General features: G+C 39.3%; 1 protein-coding gene across 1 annotated transcript in view; it reads left to right on the top strand.

Annotated features, from left to right (window-relative positions):
• Positions 1–2,561: 2,561 nt before the first annotated feature.
• LOC311119612 (gamma-crystallin A-like) overlaps positions 2,562–20,763 on the top strand; it is a 45,820-nt gene continuing 27,618 nt past the window's right edge. The window contains exon 1 of the mRNA XM_084194292.1: positions 2,562–2,944. The gene's annotated coding sequence lies outside the window, so the exon portion shown is untranslated. The remainder of the gene's footprint in view (positions 2,945–20,763) is intronic.

Raw genomic sequence — 20,763 nt, forward strand, 5'->3', positions numbered from 1 at the left:
AAACAACTTTTTATTCTTCAAGTTTTATTAGCGAATTGCAACCAACTGACAGGTGCATACACCGCCACCTACTGTACTGGCGTGTGAGGCCGTTCATGACCTATCTAAACCACTATATTCTCTTAACTAACCCTGCATTTCTAATAAAATGAAATAATTCCTTACAAACCTCACTACTCCCATCACCCCACCCACTCTCCATTCCCGTCCAACCTCTCTGACCGTGTTAAACAACCTCTCCTTTTCTACATCATGTATTTCACAAAGTAATAATAATAATCCTCATACATGTCCTCTACCATACATTCCAGTAACATGTTTCCTTATCAATTTCAAAGATGAATTCAATCCCGTATGCCCTAATCTCATCCTACACAACATAACCTCCTCCCTTCTGTTCCCATTATATGACACCATCTCCCGTACATATTTCCTTGTGCTATAAAATGTCTGCCCTTACTCACCCCTGCAGAAGACGCCTTCGTCCAATGACTAATGTATTGGAACTGAGTCATGATCAAGGGCTAAGACATTAGTAACGCTAGCTTCTGCACCTGACTTACAGCCAGTGTCATTCTGAGTTTTACTAGCTAACTAAACGTTAGCCAATAGCTTACCGACTAGTTGGCTCCCATTCTATAACCTACTTAGCCAAGTTAGCTAACTAGCTGCAATAACGTTAGCTACACCAGTCATAGCGTGAGGAGTCAATGTTTACAACACAGACAAACATAACGTCGTAACCCGAACAAAAAGCAAGGCTTCTATTTTTGACTTTATGTTTTGTTTTACCCCATATGTAACTGTGTTGTTTTTTGTTTTTTTATCGCACTGCTTTATCTTGGCCAGGTCGCAGTTGTAAATGAGAACTTGTTCTCAACTGGCTTACCTGGTTAAATAAAGGTAAAATAAAATAAATACAATTCTAGATTGATTGGCTAGCAGCTAACTAACCTTCCAGCTTCCATGAGTAACCTAATTAGCGTGGTAGCTAGCTGCAGCGCTATGTTAGCTAGCTAATTGTTGTTTGCTGTTGGAAACTGATAGATTCAAGAAAATTAAGCGACATCCCATCAACGTGATGCAGAAGTGCATCATAAGACAATGTCGTCCTTAGTATCTGGAGAAGAACTATAGCTGGAGCACTTTACCTGAAAATGAACAGCTGCTACCGTATTCTTTCTTTCGACCGCTTGTCTTCTGCCGGGTTTTTGCAATGCACCAATCAACTGCTTGGTTCCTTGTACCAAGAGCCAATCATCTGTTCGTGTTGGCAATAGAAAACGCTTTTTTGGGCATACTGCCCTCTACTGCTCTGGAATGTCATGCAAGTGACTATGTAATGGCAAAAATGTATATTTCCACCTAAATAGACATAGCTACCAAAGTAACTGCTTTTAACAAACTGTTGGCCTATTCTAACTGTATTGTTTCAATCAAAGCACACATTTTGCCTAGTGGCGTGCCACATGAGAGAAATGCGACCATTCGCACAATCATCCTGAAATCTCATAATAAATTAGGTGGTGTTTTTTGTTGTTGTCTTAGAGTAGCGTTATACTATGCTATTATATTCAGTTCCGTTACATAGAATACTAATTACGGAGAGGCTGCATTTTCCCGAATTCTCTGGAACCCTCTTCCCAATAGCTCCAATTCTGAGGTTCTGCGCATGTGCAGAATTCTCTACATTACACACAGTCTATGCTCTACTCCTTCGGCTGGCTAGAGAATTACAGGCTACTCTGGCGAATGGTGTCGTTTAATAAAGTTAGATCAATTAATACATGGTCAAAGGTTACCCTCCTCTCTCCTTCGTATTCTTGGCATAGAGATCATGGATATAACCTGTTTTAGTATGGACATTGCCATCATCCACCATTTTAAAATAGTCAACTGGATGGGGATTCCTATGCATTGTAGCCTCAATGGCGCTCCCCATGTTGTCACAGACGCTATAATGGCACAGATATAAAAGATGAGTCCTCTTTCTAATGCTATGATTCTTGCAGAAACACCCTTTGTGTTACCTCCAGTGCCGACCCCTCATTAATTCTGTTTTGAGCCCCACATTTTTAGCAACAAAAATAAAATACCAAATAGAGGGGGCTTGCCTGTTTTGTATGTGATTTGGTCATTAATATGTGTCACATATCAGTTTGCAAACAATGGAGAAAAAAAAAAAATATATATATATAATTGAGTTAATAAAGCGGCATACAGGTCTCTTTGTTGTTTTCTTGAGTAAGGCAGCTCCAAAATTCAGGTGTTTCAGCCTAGCTCACTGTTTTCTGTGGTGGTGGGGCAAGCCAGCAGAAAATAGGAGAGTTGCGCCGTGATTGGCTCAGTGTTCTGTCACTACATCCCTGCCAAGTCTAAATCCTTAGTAAGGGTAGACATCGAAGATTCAAGCCCTTTGGGTCCTGCCATAGAGTTACATTAGAAGTGCCCTTCCAACAAGGCTAAAGGTCATTGGCCACAGATAGAATTACGTCAAATCACGTTATATATACAGTAGCTTTGATTGGACTGATCATGTCAACATCTTACTTTCAAAATCTAAGCTAGCAGCCATCATCATGAATCAAGTCGACACATCCACTGGCAAATCCTTTTTAATCCTTGTCATACGAAGAGAAATAATGAAGAGAAATTATAGATAAAACGTATAGGTGCTCATCTGCCATTGGACATAAACATTACACAACAAGTTGGAAATCACAAATTCAACAATGAGTGGTTTGGAAGGAATCGGTGACAGCGGCTAACTGCAAGCGTTGCAACCGGGAAGTCGGGAATAAACGAGCTCTGACTGGGAAAAATACGTTTTGTACGTCCAACTCGGAATTGTAAATCCTGCCTCTTTCTCTTTCTTTGATGACACATTTTTCCCACGAAGAACCTCCGCGCCACCTTCCTGTTCAAGTGAGCACATCACAACAAGGTGAGTCCAAAAATGTATTATATGCTGCTGCATAAATGATGTAATATGCCAGGGAGATATGTATACTGTAGCTAAGAAAGTAACACTAAGTGTGTGTTGTGTAGTAAGCTGTTAGTAGCCCATGTGCCTCACCCTAATCATTTGGTCTATTTTCACCTCTTAATTTCGCCTACAGTTCTGACTTGGTGGTGCACATGTAGCCTGTAACCTGTTTTAGAGAAATGTAATCATCGAATATTGTAAGAGCTTTCATTGTCTGCTTATATGCCCCCTTTATTTATCCTACGGTTCTGACTTGGTGTAATGTAAGAATGGCCCATGTTCTGAATTCTGTCGCAGTACATTTCAAAAGTGCTGAACAAATAGTTATATTGACTACGTCCGTCCTAGCTCGCTCATTAATGTCTTAATCGAAATTACGGATTGCCTCTTATCCGCTTGTCGTCCCCTTATGCCATAGTTTGTACATCTCAATTGTCAGTAGAAACCACATTTGTTTAAGCAAGTCAGCCATATCAGCTTTGTTTTTTTAAAAGACAGTAAATGAGGCTGAATGAACTGTTTCGCTGCCAGACAAGGCTCCTCTGATAGCCAGGTGTAGCAGTGGGAAGGTGTTGGGACTCTGCTGTTGGGACAGCTTTATGGAGGCCCTAACAGTTTGTGGGCACCGTTTGTCACCGTTATAGCGCAATGAATGTATTGTTTAGTGTTGTGTAGTGTAGTGGCTTTGCTGGCATGCATCCCACATATATATTCTTTGGCCCCACCAAAATGTACATGCTAAAATCGCCACTGGATACCTCTCACCCATCCTATACCAGTTCTGTAGCTATTTTTCAGTGTATGTACACTATAGAGTATGAAATACAGTATGAAAAATGTATGCACTCACTAACTGTAAGTCGCTCTGGATAAGAGCGTCTGCTAAATGACTAAAATGTAGAAAAAATGTAATAGAGAATGATAGAGGCCTCTAGTGGCCAAAAGCCAGTTTTAGCATGGGCAGCACCACTGAGGGCTTTCACCATTTTGCAGTAGTCAAATGGGTGGGGTTAAGGAAGGATCCCACGGGGGGCCAGTATGAAAAATGTATGCACTCACTAATTGTAAGTCGCTCTGGATAAGAGCTAAATGATTAAAATGTCAATTGGGATCACTAAAAATGATCACATGATTCCATCCGGGTCTTCAGGAGGGATCAGCCATTGGAATTATACTTGTGAGCAAACATTCCATAACTGCAGGTGGCAGTAAATCGCCAACCTTGGCTTTATACCTGTTCAGACAACACACTCCAGGAGGTGGCCGTATGCACCCTTTCAGTTGGTTTACCTACTCATAGAAGTAGTGAAAGAAGACAATTGCCTACTTCAAAATGGAGATTACCTCGATGGCGCTGCCCGTGTGCTCACAGATGCCATAATGGGAACGATAAAGGGATACTTTCTCTATGGTGCAGAGAGAGAGAGAGAGAGAGAGAGAGAGAGAGAGAGAGAGAGAGAGAGAGAGAGGGAGAGAGAGAGAGAGAGAGAGAGAGAGACAGAGAGAGAGAGAGAGAGAGAGAGAGAGAGAGAGAGCGAGAGAGAGAGAGAGAGAGAGAGAGAGAGAGAGAGAGAGACAGAGAGAGAGAGAGAGAGAGAGAGAGAGAGAGAGAGAGATCCATAAATGTAGACATCCATAAAATACAAATGCTGCCATTGTATACTTAGTTTGTGTGAATAATGTCTCTCATCAAGGCAAAATGAACAGATGTTAACCTACATTGAGTATATGAAATATTATGAACACCTGCTCTTTCCATGACATAGACTGACCAGGTGAATCCATGCCCAGATGAATTGAGGCTGTTCTGAGGGCAAAAGGGGTGCAACTCAATATTAGGAAGGTGTTCTTAATGTTTTGTACACTCAGTGTACACTACCAGTCAAAAGTTTGGACACACCTACTCATTCCAGGGTTTTTCTTTATTTAAAAAAAACATTTTTTACATTGTAGAATAATAGTGAAGACATCAAAACTATGAAATAACACATATGGAATCATGTAGTAACCCAAAAAGTGTTAAACAAATCAAAATATATTTTATATTTGAGATTCTTCAAATAGCAACCCGTTGCCTTGATGACAGCTTTGCACACTCTTGGCATTCTCTCAGCCACCTTCATGAGGTAGTCACCTGGAATGCATTTCAATTAACAGGTGTGCCTTCTTAAAAGTTAATTTGTGCAATTTCTTTCCTTTTTAATGTGTTTGAGCCAATCAGTTGTGTTGTGACAAGGTATACAAAAGAGAGCCCTATTTGGTAAAAGACCAAGTCCATATTATGGCAAGAACAGCTCAAATAAGCAAAGAGAAACGACAGTCCATCATTACTTTAAGACATGAAGGTCAGTCAATACGGAACATTTCAAGAACTTTGAAAGTTTCTTCAAGTGCAGTCGCAAAAACCATCAAGCGCTATGATGAAACTGGCTCTCATGAGGACCGCCACAGGAATGGAAGACCCAGAGTTACCTCTGCTGTAGAGGATAAGTTCATTAGAGTTATCAGCCTCAGAAATTGCAGGCCAAATAAATGCTTCACAGAGTTCAAGTAACAGACACATCTAAACATCAACTGTTCAGAGGGGACTGTGTGAATCAGGCCTTCATGGTTGAATTGCTGCAAAGAAACCACCACTAAAGGACACCAATAATAAGAAGAGACTTGCTTGGGCCAAGAAACACGAGCAATGGACATTAGACTGGTGGAAATCTGTCCTTTGGTCTGGAGTCCAAATTTGAGATTTTCGGTTCCAACCGCTATGTCTTTGTGAGATGCGTTGTGGGTGAATGGATGATCTCCGCATGTGTAGTTCCCACCGTAAAGCATGGAGGAGGAGGTGTTATGGTGTGGGGGTGCATTGCTGGTGACACTGTCTGTGATTTATTTAGAATTCAAGGCACACTTAACCAGCATAGATACCACAGCATTCTGCAGCGATACGCCATCCCATCTGGTTTGGGCTATCATTTGTTTTTCAACAGGACAATGACCCAACACACCTCCAGGCTGTGTAAGGGCTATTTTACCAAGAAGGAGAGTGATGGAGTGCTGCATCAGATGACCTGGCCTCCACAACCCCCGACCTCAACCCAATTGAAATGGTTTGGGATGAGTCGGACGGCAGAGTGAAGGAAAAGCAGCCAATAAGGGCTCAGTATATGTGGGAACTCCTTCAAGACTGTTGGAAAAGCATTACAGGTGAAGCTGGTTGAGAGAATGCCAAGAGTATGCAAAGCTGTCATCAAGGCAACGGGTGGCTATTTGAAGAATCTCAAATGTATAATATATTTTGATTTGTTTAACACTTTTTTGGTTACTACATGATTCCATATGTGATATGTCATCATTTTGATGTCTTCACTATTATTCTACAATGTAGAAAATAGTAAAAATAAAGAAAAACCCTTGAATGAGTAGGTGTGTCCAAACTTTTGACTTATACAGTATATCTCTTGCCTTTTTGATGTGAAATTGTATTTTGGGGTAACAATCCCATTCATATATCCATATAGAACTGTAACAAGTTCAAGTAGTTTATTTGCCATTTGCAGGTATTAAAAGTAATACATACATTGGAATTTTTCATGGAGTTCTCTCAAGACAAAGTACACACATAAGGCGGTATACAGTACCACATAGCAGGATCAAGGAGTTAGCCAGCTAACTGGCCTAAATATTCTGATAACTTTTCATTTTTCAGAAAGATAAGCTTGAGTTGGGCATGGTCTAATTGATTCAACAATCGAAAACATATCGATGTTTCGCTTTTTTAATTAACAAAAAAATCTATAGTTATTTCTGGTTGCTTATCAACGTTAGCTGGCTAACTCATTGATCCTGCTTTGTAGTATACCCCTCTGGACTAGACTGGGTTGGTTACAAAAATATGTATAAACCATTACAGTGTTCAATATTATAACACCCCTAAACCCTTACAGTGCTCAATATTATAACACCCCTAAACCCTTACAGTGCTCAATATTATAACACCCCTAAACCCTTACAGTGTTCAATATTATAACACCCCTAAACCCTTACAGTGTTCAATATTATAACACCCCTAAACCCTTACAGTGTTCAATATTATAACACCCCTAAACCCTTACAGTGCTCAATATTATAACACCCCTAAACCCTTACAGTGTTCAATATTATAACACCCCTAAACCCTTACAGTGTTCAATATTATAACACCCCTAAACCCTTACAGTGCTCAATATTATAACACCCCTAAACCCTTACAGTGTTCAATATTATAACACCCCTAAACCATTACAGTGCTCAATATTATAACACCCCTAAACCCTTACAGTGCTCAATATTATAACACCCCTAAACCCTTACAGTGTTCAATATTATAACACCCCTAAACCCTTACAGTGTTCAATATTATAACACCCCTAAACCCTTACAGTGCTCAATATTATAACACCCCTAAACCCTTACAGTGCTCAATATTATAACACCCCTAAACCCTTACAGTGTTCAATATTATAACACCCCTAAACCCTTACAGTGCTCAATATTATAACACCCCTTACAGTGCTCAATATTATAACACCCCTAAACCCTTACAGTGCTCAATATTATAACACCCCTAAACCCTTACAGTGTTCAATATTATAACACCCCTAAACCCTTACAGTGTTCAATATTATAACACCCCTAAACCCTTACAGTGCTCAATATTATAACACCCCTAAACCCTTACAGTGTTCAATATTATAACACCCCTAAACCCTTACAGTGCTCAATATTATAACACCCCTTACAGTGCTCAATATTATAACACCCCTAAACCCTTACAGTGCTCAATATTATAACACCCCTTACAGTGTTCAATATTATAACACCCCTAAACCATTACAGTGCTCAATATTATAACACCCCTAAACCCTTACAGTGCTCAATATTATAACACCCCTAAACCCTTACAGTGCTCAATATTATAACACCCCTAAACCCTTACAGTGCTCAATATTATAACACCCCTAAACCCTTACAGTGCTCAATATTATAACACCCCTTACAGTGTTCAATATTATAACACCCCTAAACACTTACAGTGTTCAATATTATAACACCCCTAAACCCTTACAGTGCTCAATATTATAACACCCCTAAACCCTTACAGTGCTCAATATTATAACACCCCTAAACCCTTACAGTGTTCAATATTATAACACCCCTAAACCCTTACAGTGCTCAATATTATAACACCCCTAAACCCTTACAGTGCTCAATATTATAACACCCCTAAACCCTTACAGTCCTCAATATTATAACACCCCTAAACCCTTACAGTGCTCAATATTATAACACCCCTAAACCCTTACAGTGTTCAATATTATAACACCCCTAAACCCTTACAGTGTTCAATATTATAACACCCCTAAACCCTTACAGTGCTCAATATTATAACACCCCTAAACCCTTACAGTGCTCAATATTATAACACCCCTAAACCCTTACAGTGTTCAATATTATAACACCCCTAAACCCTTACAGTGCTCAATATTATAACACCCCTAAACCCTTACAGTGCTCAATATTATAACACCCCTAAACCCTTACAGTGCTCAATATTATAACACCCCTAAACCCTTACAGTGTTCAATATTATAACACCCCTAAACCCTTACAGTGTTCAATATTATAACACCCCTAAACCCTTACAGTGCTCAATATTATAACACCCCTAAACCCTTACAGTGTTCAATATTATAACACCCCTAAACCCTTACAGTGCTCAATATTATAACACCCCTAAACCCTTACAGTGTTCAATATTATAACACCCCTAAACCCTTACAGTGTTCAATATTATAACACCCCTAAACCCTTACAGTGCTCAATATTATAACACCCCTAAACCCTTACAGTGTTCAATATTATAACACCCCGAAACCCTTACAGTGTTCAATATTATAACACCCCTAAACCCTTACAGTGTTCAATATTATAACACCCCTAAACCCTTACAGTGTTCAATATTATAACACCCCTAAACCCTTGCAGTGCTCAACATTATAACACCCCTAAACCCTTACAGTGTTCAATATTATAACACCCTTAAACCCTTACAGTGTTCAATATTATAACACCCCTAAACCCTTACAGTGTTCAATATTATAACACCCCTAAACCCTTACAGTGCTCAACATTATAACACCCCTAAACCCTTACAGTGCTCAATATTATAACACCCCTAAACCCTTACAGTGTTCAATATTATAACACCCCTAAACCCTTACAGTGCTCAATATTATAACACCCCTAAACCCTTACAGTGCTCAATATTTTAACACCCCTAAAAGGTGTGAAGAGTAATTTCATAAAAAGTATTTTCACAGTATTTGTCAAAATATGATTACATTTAGTTTGTATTTACTGTATTTTGTCAATATTGTATTTTCTATATTGTTCTGTGATTCTTTTCTAAATAAATAAAAACAATAACCAATACAAATACTAATAGTAGAAACAAAACAGTGCGATCAGTCTCATACGTTAATCCTAGAAGTTTCTAGAAGGATCAAAACCTAAAGGAGAGGTAAGACAGTAGCCAATAGCAACAGCAATAACAATCTGTCCGACCAGCCTACGACAACCCCAGAAATAAAGACACATACACCAACCAACACACACGCTAACACCAAAAACAACATGGAACCGTCTTATCAGTGTCATCATAGGATAACACCAGAAATAAAGACCAGCACAATAACTCACACAAAAGACAATAGTAAAAAGAAAAACCAACGCCATATTATAACACCATGTCCAGCACACAGAGTCTGACATCAGTGGAAGGAACTGGACCATTCTAGGAACGGGACTCACTGGTAAAGAAAGAATGGGAGAGAATATCTGGCATTACTGGCACTGATATGACAAACACCAATGTACACTATTCATTAAAGAGTTTGAGGAACAGTTATATCCTCTTCTATATGTCCTCTTTGTTTAGGTCAGTTTAAACAGTTAAACACAAACACACACAAATGCATACACATACGCACTCTAACACACACACACACACACATTTTAATTGTTGTGGTATTGTGCTATTATTATTATTATTATTATAAATGTGTAATATTAGAGTAATAATGTAATAATGTATTGTGCGATGTATTGTGTTATTGATGATGTAGGCTGTTGTTGTGTTTTGTTGTGATGTAATTGTTTTAACCCTGTTTGGCTTTGCCAGCGGCTAATAGGGATGCTAATAAATACTAAAAGTTTCCAAATTCAATATTTTTGGGAAAAATGTTTTAAAAAAAGGTATAATCTTTGTAAATGATATCATAAATAGGACTGGTGGAGTTATGACACAAAAATATAAGGAAATGTCTGCTCTACTCAGAATTACAACCAACTAATTGCAGCATTTCCGCAAACAATGGAAGGGGGAGAAAGTAAGGAACTTGTCTGTCGGCTCTGCATTAAAGACTGAAATTGGCTAAAGAAAATTGTGATAAATAAAAAAGTATACCAATTTAATTTAAGGAGAAAAAAAAATGACAACTGTGCCATATAGATTGCAAAATAGTTGGGAAGAGATTTTTAATGTACCGATTCCATGGCAACATGGTTTACGAACTGATACACAAAACTACGCTGGATTCAAAATGGAGAGTTTTTCCATTTAAATTATTATGCACAATTCTTGCAACCAATAGAATGTTATATATATGGAGGATACAACCATCCCAGATCGGCAGATTTAGCTGCGAACAGACAGAATGATTAGATCATTTGTTTTGGTACTGTCCATATGGAGCTTGTTTTTGGTCGCAAGTTCAGCAATGGCTGAAGAATTTTTACATTTACCTGGAGCTAACTCTGCAAATAGCACTGCTGGATGATTTTGTGAAAACATCACAGCACAGTTGATAAATATATGGCAAATAGAAATCAAAACTGGATGGTGTTCACAGAGATAGATGGGAGGGGTTGAGTGGAGCTGAAGGATGGGACTAAAAACAAACAAAAGATAACTATTGTTAACTATACTGTGTCCGTAAAATGTAAACAGTATGTATAAGCTGGATGTAGAAGCCTAAGAGTTGTTGGCCATTCGTTTACTCCAAGAGCTGCCGCTTTCAAGGAGCGGGACTCTAACCCGGACGCGTATAAGAAATCCCGCTTATGCCCTCTGACAAACCATCAAACAGGCAAAGAGTCAATACAGGATTAAGATTGAATCGTACTACACCGGCTCCGACGCTCGTTGGATATGGCAGGGCTTGCAAACTATAACAGACTACAAAGGGAAGCACAGCCGCAAGCTGCCCAGTGACACGAGCCTACCAGACAAGCTAAATCACTTCTATGCTCGCTTCGAGGCAAGCAACACTGAAACATGCATGAGAGCATCAGCTGTTCCGGATGACTATGTGATCACGCTCTCCGTAGCCGATGTGAGTACGACTTTTAAACAGGTCAACATTCACAAGGCCGCAGGGCCAGACAGATTACCAGGACGCGTACTCCGAGCATTCGCTGACCAACTGGCAGGTGTCTTCACTGACATTTTCAACATGTCCCTGACTGAGTCTGTAATACCAACATGTTTCAAGCAGACCACTATAGTCCCTGTGCCCAACAACACTAAGATAACCTGCCTAAATGACTACTGACCCGTAGCACTCACCTCTGTAGCCATGAAGTGCTTTGAAAGGCTGGTCATGGCTCACATCAACACCATTATCCCAGAAACCCTAGACCCACTCCAATTTGCATTCTACCCCAACAGATCCACAGATGATGCAATCTCTATTGCACTCCACACTGCCCTTTCCCACCTGGACAAGAGGAACACCTACAGTGAGGGAAAAAAGTATTTGATCCCCTGCTGATTTTGTATGTTTGCCCACTGACAAAGAAATTATCAGTCTATAATTTTAATGGTACGTTTATTTGAACAGTGAGAGACAGAATAACAACAAAAAAATCCAGAAAAACGCATGTCAAAAATGTTATAAATTGATTTGCATTTTAAATGAGGGAAATAAGTATTTGACCCCTCTGCAAAACATGACTTAGTACTTGGTGGCAAAACCCTTGTTTGCAGTCACAGAGGTCAGACGTTTCTTGTAGTTGGCCACCAGGTTTGCACACATCTCAGGAGGGATTTTGTCCCACTCCTCTTTGCAGATCTTCTCCAAGTCATTAAGGTTTCGAGGCTGACGTTTGGCAACTCAAACCTTCAGCTCCCTCCACAGATTTTCTATGGGATTAAGGTCTGGAGACTGGCTAGGCCACTCCAGGACCTTAATGTGCTTCTTCTTGAGCCACTCCTTTGTTGCCTTGGCCGTGTGTTTTGGGTCATTGTCATGCTGGAATACCCATCCACGACCCATTTTCAATGCCCTGGCTGAGGGAAGGTTCTCACCCAAGATTGGACGGTACATGGCCCCGTCCATCATCCCTTTGATGCGGTGAAGTTGTCCTGTCCCCTTAGCAGAAAAACACCCCAAAAGCATAATGTTTCCACCTCCATGTTTGACGGTGGGGATGGTGTTCTTGGAGTCATAGGCAGCATTCCTCCTCCTCCAAACACGGCGAGTTGAGTTGATGCCAAAGAGCTCGATTTTGATCTCATCTGACCACAACACTTTCACCCAGTTCTCCTCTGAATCATTCAGATGTTCATTGGCAAACTTCAGACGGGCCTGTATATGTTCTTTCTTGAGCAGGGGGACCTTGCGGGCGCTGCAGGATTTCAGTTATTCACGGCGTAGTGTGTTACCAATTGTTTTCTTGGTGACTATGGTCCCATCTGCCTTGAGATCATTGACAAGATCCTCCTGTGTAGTTATGGGCTTATTCCTCATCGTTCTCATGATCATTGCAACTCCACGAGGTGAGATCTTGCATGGAGCCCCAGGCCGAGGGAGATTGACAGTTCTTTTGTGTTTCTTCCATTTGCGAATAATCGCACCAACTGTTGTCACCTTCTCACCAAGCTGCTTGGCGCTGGTCTTGTAGCCCAATCCAGCCTTGTGTAGGTCTACAATCTTGTCCCTGATATTCTTGGAGAGCTCTTTGGTCTTGGCCATGATGGAGAGTTTGGAATCTGATTGATTGATTGCTTCTGTGGACAGGTGTCTTTTATACCGGTAACAAGCTGAGATTAGGAGCACTTCCTTTAAGAGTGTGCTCCTAATCTCAGCTCGTTACCTGTATAAAAGACACCTGGGAGCCAGAAATCTTTCTGATTGAGAGGGGGTCAAATACTTATTTCCCTAATTAAAATGCAAATCAATTTATAACATTTTTGACATGCGTTTTTCTGGATGTTTTTGTTGTTATTCTGTCTCTCACTGTTCAAATACACCTACCATTAAAATTATAGACTGATCATTTCTTTGTCAGTGGGCAAACTTACAAAATCAGCAGGGGATCAAATACTTTTTTCCCTCACTGCACGTGAGAATGCTATTCATTGACTACAGCTCAGCGTTCAACACCATAGTGCCCTCAAAGCTCATCACTAAGCTAAGGACCCTGGGACTAAACACCTCCCTCTGCAACTGGATCCTGGACTTCCTGACGGGCCGCCCCCAGGTGGTAAGGGTAGGTAACAACACATCTGCCACGCTGATCCTCAACACGGGGGTACATCAGGGGTGCGTGCTCAGTCCCCTCCTGTACTCCCTGTTCACCCATGACTGCATGGCCAGGCACGACTCCAACACCATCATTGAGTTTGCCGACGACACAACAGTGGTAGGCCTGATCACCGACAACGATGAGACAGCCTATAGGGAGGAGGTCAGAGACCTGGCCGTGTGGTGCCAGGATAACAACCTCTCCCTCAACGTGACCAAGACAAAGGAGATGATTGTGGACTACAGGAAAAAAAAGAGGACTGAGCACGCCCCCATTCTCATCGACGGGGCTGTAGTGGAATAGGTTGAGAGCTTCAAGTTCCTTGGTGTCCACATCACCAACAAACTATCATGGTCCAAACACACAAAGACAGTCGTGAAGAGGGCACGACAAAGCCTATTCCCCCTCAGGAGACTGAAAAGATTTGGCATGGGTCCTCAGATCCTCAAAAAGTTATACAGCTCCACCATCGAGAGCATCCTGACTGGTTGCATCACTGCCTGGTATGGCAACTGCTCGGCCTCCAACCGCAAGGCATTACAGAGAGTAGTACGTACGGCCCAGTACATCACTGGGGCCAAGCTTCCTGCCATCCAGGACCTCTACACCAGGCGGTGTCAGAAGAAGACCCAAAAAATTGTCAAAGCCACCCTAGTCATAGACTTGTCCCCCCACCCCACCCCCTCTTTTACGCTGCTGCTACTCTCTGTTTATTATCAATGCATAGTCACTTTAACTCTACCCACACGTACATATTACCTCAATTACCTCAACTAACCTGTGCCCCCGCACATTGACTCTGTACCGGTAACCCCTGTATATAGCCTCCCTACTGTTATTTTATTTTACTACTGCTTTTTAATAATTTTAAATTTTTTACTTAACACTTATTTTTCTTAAAAACTGCATTGTTGGTTAAGGGCTTGTAAGTAAGCATTTCACTGTAAGGTCTACACCTGTTGTATTTGGTGCATGTGGCAAATACAATTGGATTTGATTTGGAATTAGGGGAGGGATGGTATGGTTAGGGGAAAATAATAAAGGAAAATATATAAACAAATATATATATATTTATAAAAAAATGTATGGGGGATTGGAAATGATGCAGACAATTACATTGATGGAAGCCACAATCTATCTGCAGTATTAAAGCTGATCTACCCCCTAAATAAATACTACAAGTTTATTCTGTCTTTGTACATACACCTACCATCATCTGAGGGCAGCGCCCCATGTTTCTCGTCGTCAATAAGCATCTGGTCTGTCTTACAGAGAACTTCCATAGGACTGTTGTGACGCTGGCAGAGTTTCTCTTCAAGGTTTTCACTGACCTCCACCGGTGTATTTATCTGTAGTGCTGCATCTTCACTGAAAAAACAGTCAATGCAATATAATCAAACTCTAAACATCGAGTCCAGATTCATTAATCCAGTTCAGGTGGCTCTAACTCCGGTCCTACAGAGCTAATGGGTGTGTAGGTTTTTGTTCCAGCCCTTCAGTAACACACATGATTCAGCTAATCATGTCCCAGACTGAATATGACTGAACGTGATTAGTTGGTAATGGTTAATTAGTTGTGATGGGCTGGAATAAAAACACACACACACCTATTTTATACCAAGTTTATACCTTTCCATGGCAGAACCCATGCCTTCAACAAGTTTCACTGGAGGTTCCATTGTTTTGGGGGTTTCCAGCCTCCCTCTCTGTTTCCTCCTGCAGGAAGCTAATTTGAACCTTTACACCAAAGGAATGTAGATGACACTGGATCAAGGTGTAAGAATCAGCACAGCATCAGCCTGAAAACATGACAGACACACCTATTTTATTACATAGAATACAAGATGTCTTCCGGGTGGCGGGTAGAAAAAATTATATATATATATATATATATTTGTTTGTGTATGTGGGAAGAAATAAAATGATTATTTTTTTATGAATGTGACTAACCATAGATAATATAATCACAACAATCTGAGTGCAATTGCCATGTTGTTGGTGGTGGTGGTCTTTACAAACGGTGCAATAACCGGATCAAGTAGACTGTCACAAATGGACCCAAGTCTACACTAAGTTATATTTTTGTTTTCAATCGACTTCCACTTTAGCAAATCGGTCTTCATTTTTTTTTTTTTTTCCAACAGTATCTTTTACATTCTCTCTAGCATCATTTTGATGGAAGACTGAGTTTCACGTTCACACAAGGTAACTATTGATCAACAACAGCAGAGAATTTCTCAGCCAGACAAACAATAAATCATACATGACATGTCTCTCTGTATTGTCATACAAATTAATGTTGTTTTTTAGAGGAATAAAGTCTTCATCCCACCAGACTAGACAACGGACAAAGATGCAGACACTCAGAACTACCTACAGTATGGTTACTGTTACTGTAAAGATCAAATTATTGATCACGTACAGTGCATTCGGAAAGTATTCAGACCGCTTGACTTTTTCCACTTTGTTACGTTACAGCCTTATTCTAAAATGGATTCAATTGTTTTCCCCCTCACCAACCTACACACAAAGCAAAAACAGGTTTTTAGAATTTTGTGCACATTTTTACTCTACCAATCAGAATGATTACATCTCTTTAAACCTCCAAACAGAATGAATACAGCTCTTTAAACCCCCAAACAGAATGATTATATCTCTTTAAACCTCCAAACAGAATGATTACAGCTCTTTAAACCTCCAAACTTATTTGCTAGGCTCTATTTGATATTTCTAAACATATTCTGATAATAAAATGACTATATATATACATACATACATACATACATACATACATACATACATACATACATACATACATACATACATACATACATACATACATACACTACCAGTCAAAAGTTTGGACACACCTACTCATTCAAGGGTTTTTCTTTATTTTTACATTGTAGAATAATAGTGAAGACATCAAAACTATGAAATAACACATATGGAATGATGTAGTAACCAAAAAATTGTTAAACAAATCAAAATATATTTTATATTTGAGATTCTTCAAATAGCCACCCTTTGCCTTGATGACAGCTTTGCACACTCTTGGCATTCTCTCAACCAGCTTCATGAGGTAGTCACCTGGAATGCATTTCAATTAACAGGTGTGCCTTCTTAAAAGTTAATTTGTGGAATTTCTTTCCTTCTTAATGCGTTTGAGCCAATCAGTTGTGTTGTGACAAGGTAGAGGTATACAGAAGATAGCCCTATTTGGCAAAAGACCAAGTCCATATTATGGCAAGAACAGCTCACATAAACAAAGAGAAACAACAGTCCATCATTACTTTAAGACATGAAGGTCAGTCAATACGGAACATTTTAAGAACTTTGAACGTTTCTTCAAGTGCAGTCGCAAAAACCATCAAGCGCTATGATGAAACTGGCTCTCATGAGGTCCGCCACAGGAATGGAAGAACCAGAGTTACCTCTGCTGCAGAGGATAAGTTCATTAGACTTACCAGCCTCAGAATGCTCAATGCTTCACAGAGTTCAAGTAACAGACACATCTCAACATCAACTGTTCAGAGGAGACTGTGTGAATCAGGCCTCCATGGTCGAATTGCTGCAAAGAAACCACTACTAAAGGACACCAATAAAAAGAAGAGACTTGCTTGGGCCAAGAAAGACTGGTGTCCAAGCAGGCTGTCATGTGCCTTTAACTGAGGAGTGGCTTCCGTCTGGCCACTCTACCATAAAGGCCTAATTGATGGAGTGCTGCAGAGATGGTTGGAAGGTTCTCCATGTTCTGGAAGGTTCTCCCATCTCCACAGAGGAACTCTGGAGCTCTGTCAGAGTGACCATCGGGTTCTTGGTCACCTCCCTGACCAAGGCCCTTCTCCCCCAATTGCTCAGTTTGGCCGGGCGTCCAGCTCTAAGAAGAGTCTTGGTGGTTCCAAACTTCTTCTATTTAAGAATGATGGAGGCCACTGTGTTCTTGGGGACCTTCAATGCTGCAGTATTTTTTTGGTACCCTTCCCCAGATCTGTGCCTCGACACAATCCTGTCTCGGAGCTCTATGGACAATTCCTTTGACCTCATGGCTTGGTTTTTGCTCTGACATGCACTGTCAACTGTGGGACCTTATATAGACAGGTGTGTGCCTTTCCAAATCATGTCCAATCAATTGAATTTGCCACAGGTGGACTCCAATCAAGTTGTAGAAACATCTCAAGGATGATCAATGGAAACAGGATGCACCTGAGCTCAATTTCGAGTATCATAGCAAAGGGTCTGAATACTTATGTAAATAAGGTATTTCTGTTTTTTATTTTTAATACATTAGCAAAAATGTCTAAAAACCTGTTTTCACTTTGTCATTATGTGGTATTGTGTCTAGATTGATGAGGATATATATTTTAAAATTCATTTTAGAATAAGGCTGTAACGTAACAAAATGTGGAAAAATTCAAGGGGTCTGAATACTTTCCGAATGCACTGTACATACCTGGGAGAAGCCGACCAATTGTACTCAGCAGTAAAATAACAGCACCACTTTCTCTTGACCAAATAGTTGTGCTTTCCATGCCGTATTCTTCCAACAGGAAGACAACATTCTTAAACAGGGAGGAGAACTGAAAAAGCGTGTGCGAGCAAGGAGGCCTACAAACCTGACTCAGTTACACCAGCTCTGTCAGGAGGAATGGGCCAAAATTCACCCGACTTATTGTGGGAAGCTTGTGGAAGGCTACCCGAAACGTTTGACCCAAGTTAAACAATTTAAAGGCAATGCTACCAAATACTAATTGAGTGTATGTAAACGTCTGACCCACTGGGAATGTAATGAAAGAAATAAAAGCTGAAATAAATCATTCTCTCTACTATTATTCTGACATTTCACATTCTTAAAATAAAGTGGTGATCCTAACTGACCTAAGATAGGGAATATTTACTAGGATTAAATGTCAGGAATTGTGAAAAACTGAGTTTAAATGTATTTGACTAAGGTGTATGTAAACTTCCGACTTCAACTGTATAAGAAAGCTCAGGATATTTGTTAGTAATTTTTTTGACACATTTTACGACCACTTTTGAATTTTAGGACCCCATTACTATGGAAAGGGGAGACTCTCGCGAACACGGTGGGGTTCTCCGTGTTGCTCTAAGACCCCCACAAGTGTCACGGGACTTGTCTGAAGGTGACCCATACAAACAAATGGAAGTATGGAGATAGTTTTGTGGCAACAAAAATAAGCAGGTTAAATATTTTTTTAGCCCTTATTTTTGTTACCACTAAAACTACCTCCATACTTCCATTCTTAAGGGTACAAAAGGGGTCCTAAAATTCAAAATAAAATAGCTAATTAATCCATGGTATGACCATGTTAAAACAATTCCATATGATTCTATATAGTTAATGGCTGTGATAGGTAGTTCTAGTAGGTAGCTACACCGCTACGTGGCAGTAAAGTCATTAACTACTGAAAACACCACCTACATTAGAATTTAGTTCAACTACCACCAAGCTACTGCAAAATGTAGTTAAATTATTATTATTATTATTATGTAGTTCACTACTACACAACACTAAGAATGAGTCAGCGCAGCATCAGCATCCTAGTACATGATACAGAAACACCTATTATAAACTATAACATTACTAAGAGACATGATACAGAAACACCTATTATAAACTATAACATTACTAAGAGACATGATACAGACACACCTATTATAAACTATAACATTACTAAGAGACATGATACAGAAACACCTATTATAAACTATAACATTACTAAGAGACATGATACGGAAACACCTATTATAAACTATAACATTACTAAGAGACATGATACAGACACACCTATTATAAACTATAACATTACTAAGAGACATGATACAGAAACACCTATTATAAACTATAACATTACTAAGAGACATGATACAGACACACCTATTATAAACTATAACATTACTAAGAGACATGATACGGAAACACCTATTATAAACTATAACATTACTAAGAGACATGATACAGAAACACCTATTATAAACTATAACATTACTAAGAGACATGATACAGAAACACCTATTATAAACTATAACATTACTAAGAGACATGATACAGACACACCTATTATAAACTATAACATTACTAAGAGACATGATACAGAAACACCTATTATAAACTATAACATTACTAAGAGACATGATACAGACACACCTATTATAAACTATAACATTACTAAGAGACATGATACAGAAACACCTATTATAAACTATAACATTACTAAGAGACATGACATGATACGGAAACACCTATTATAAACTATAACATTACTAAGAGACATGATACAGAAACACCTATTATAAACTATAACATTACTAAGAGACATGATACAGAAACACCTATTATAAACTATAACATTACTAAGAGACATGATACAGAAACACCTATTATAAACTATAACATTACTAAGAGACATGATACAGACACACCTATTATAAACTATAACATTACTAAGAGACATGATACAGAAACACCTATTATAAACTATAACATTACTAAGAGACATGATACGGAAACACCTATTATAAACTATAACATTACTAAGAGACATGATACAGAAACACCTATTATAAACTATAACATTACTAAGAGACATGATACGGAAACACCTATTATAAACTATAACATTACTAAGAGACATGATACAGAAACACCTATTATAAACTATAACATTACTAAGAGACATGATACAGAAACACCTATTATAAACTATAACATTACTAAGAGACATGATACAGACACACCTATTATAAACTATAACATTACTAAGAGACATGATACAGAAACACCTATTATAAACTATAACATTACTAAGAGACATGATACGGAAACACCTATTATAAACTATAACATTACTAAGAGACATGATACAGAAACACCTATTAATAACTTCCAGATAAGCAAATCGATCTGAAGTTAAAACGCTAAAGAGGTCAACTTTTCATTGAACCAGAATGGACAAGGCTCATGAAACAGCCTACAGTTACGGTAACTGTGTAAATGTCAAATCATTGATCACATACATACCTGAGAGAAGCCTACCAATTCTACCCAACAGAATTGTGCCACTTGCTCTTGCTTTCCGTGCCTCGTTCTTTTCTAACTTTCGCTATGAATGTTTTCCTATGAAACCAGGGTT

This window comes from Coregonus lavaretus (genome assembly GCF_964263955.1).
Source record: "Coregonus lavaretus genome assembly, contig: HAP1_SCAFFOLD_428, whole genome shotgun sequence".
Classification (NCBI taxonomy): domain Eukaryota; kingdom Metazoa; phylum Chordata; class Actinopteri; order Salmoniformes; family Salmonidae; genus Coregonus; species Coregonus lavaretus.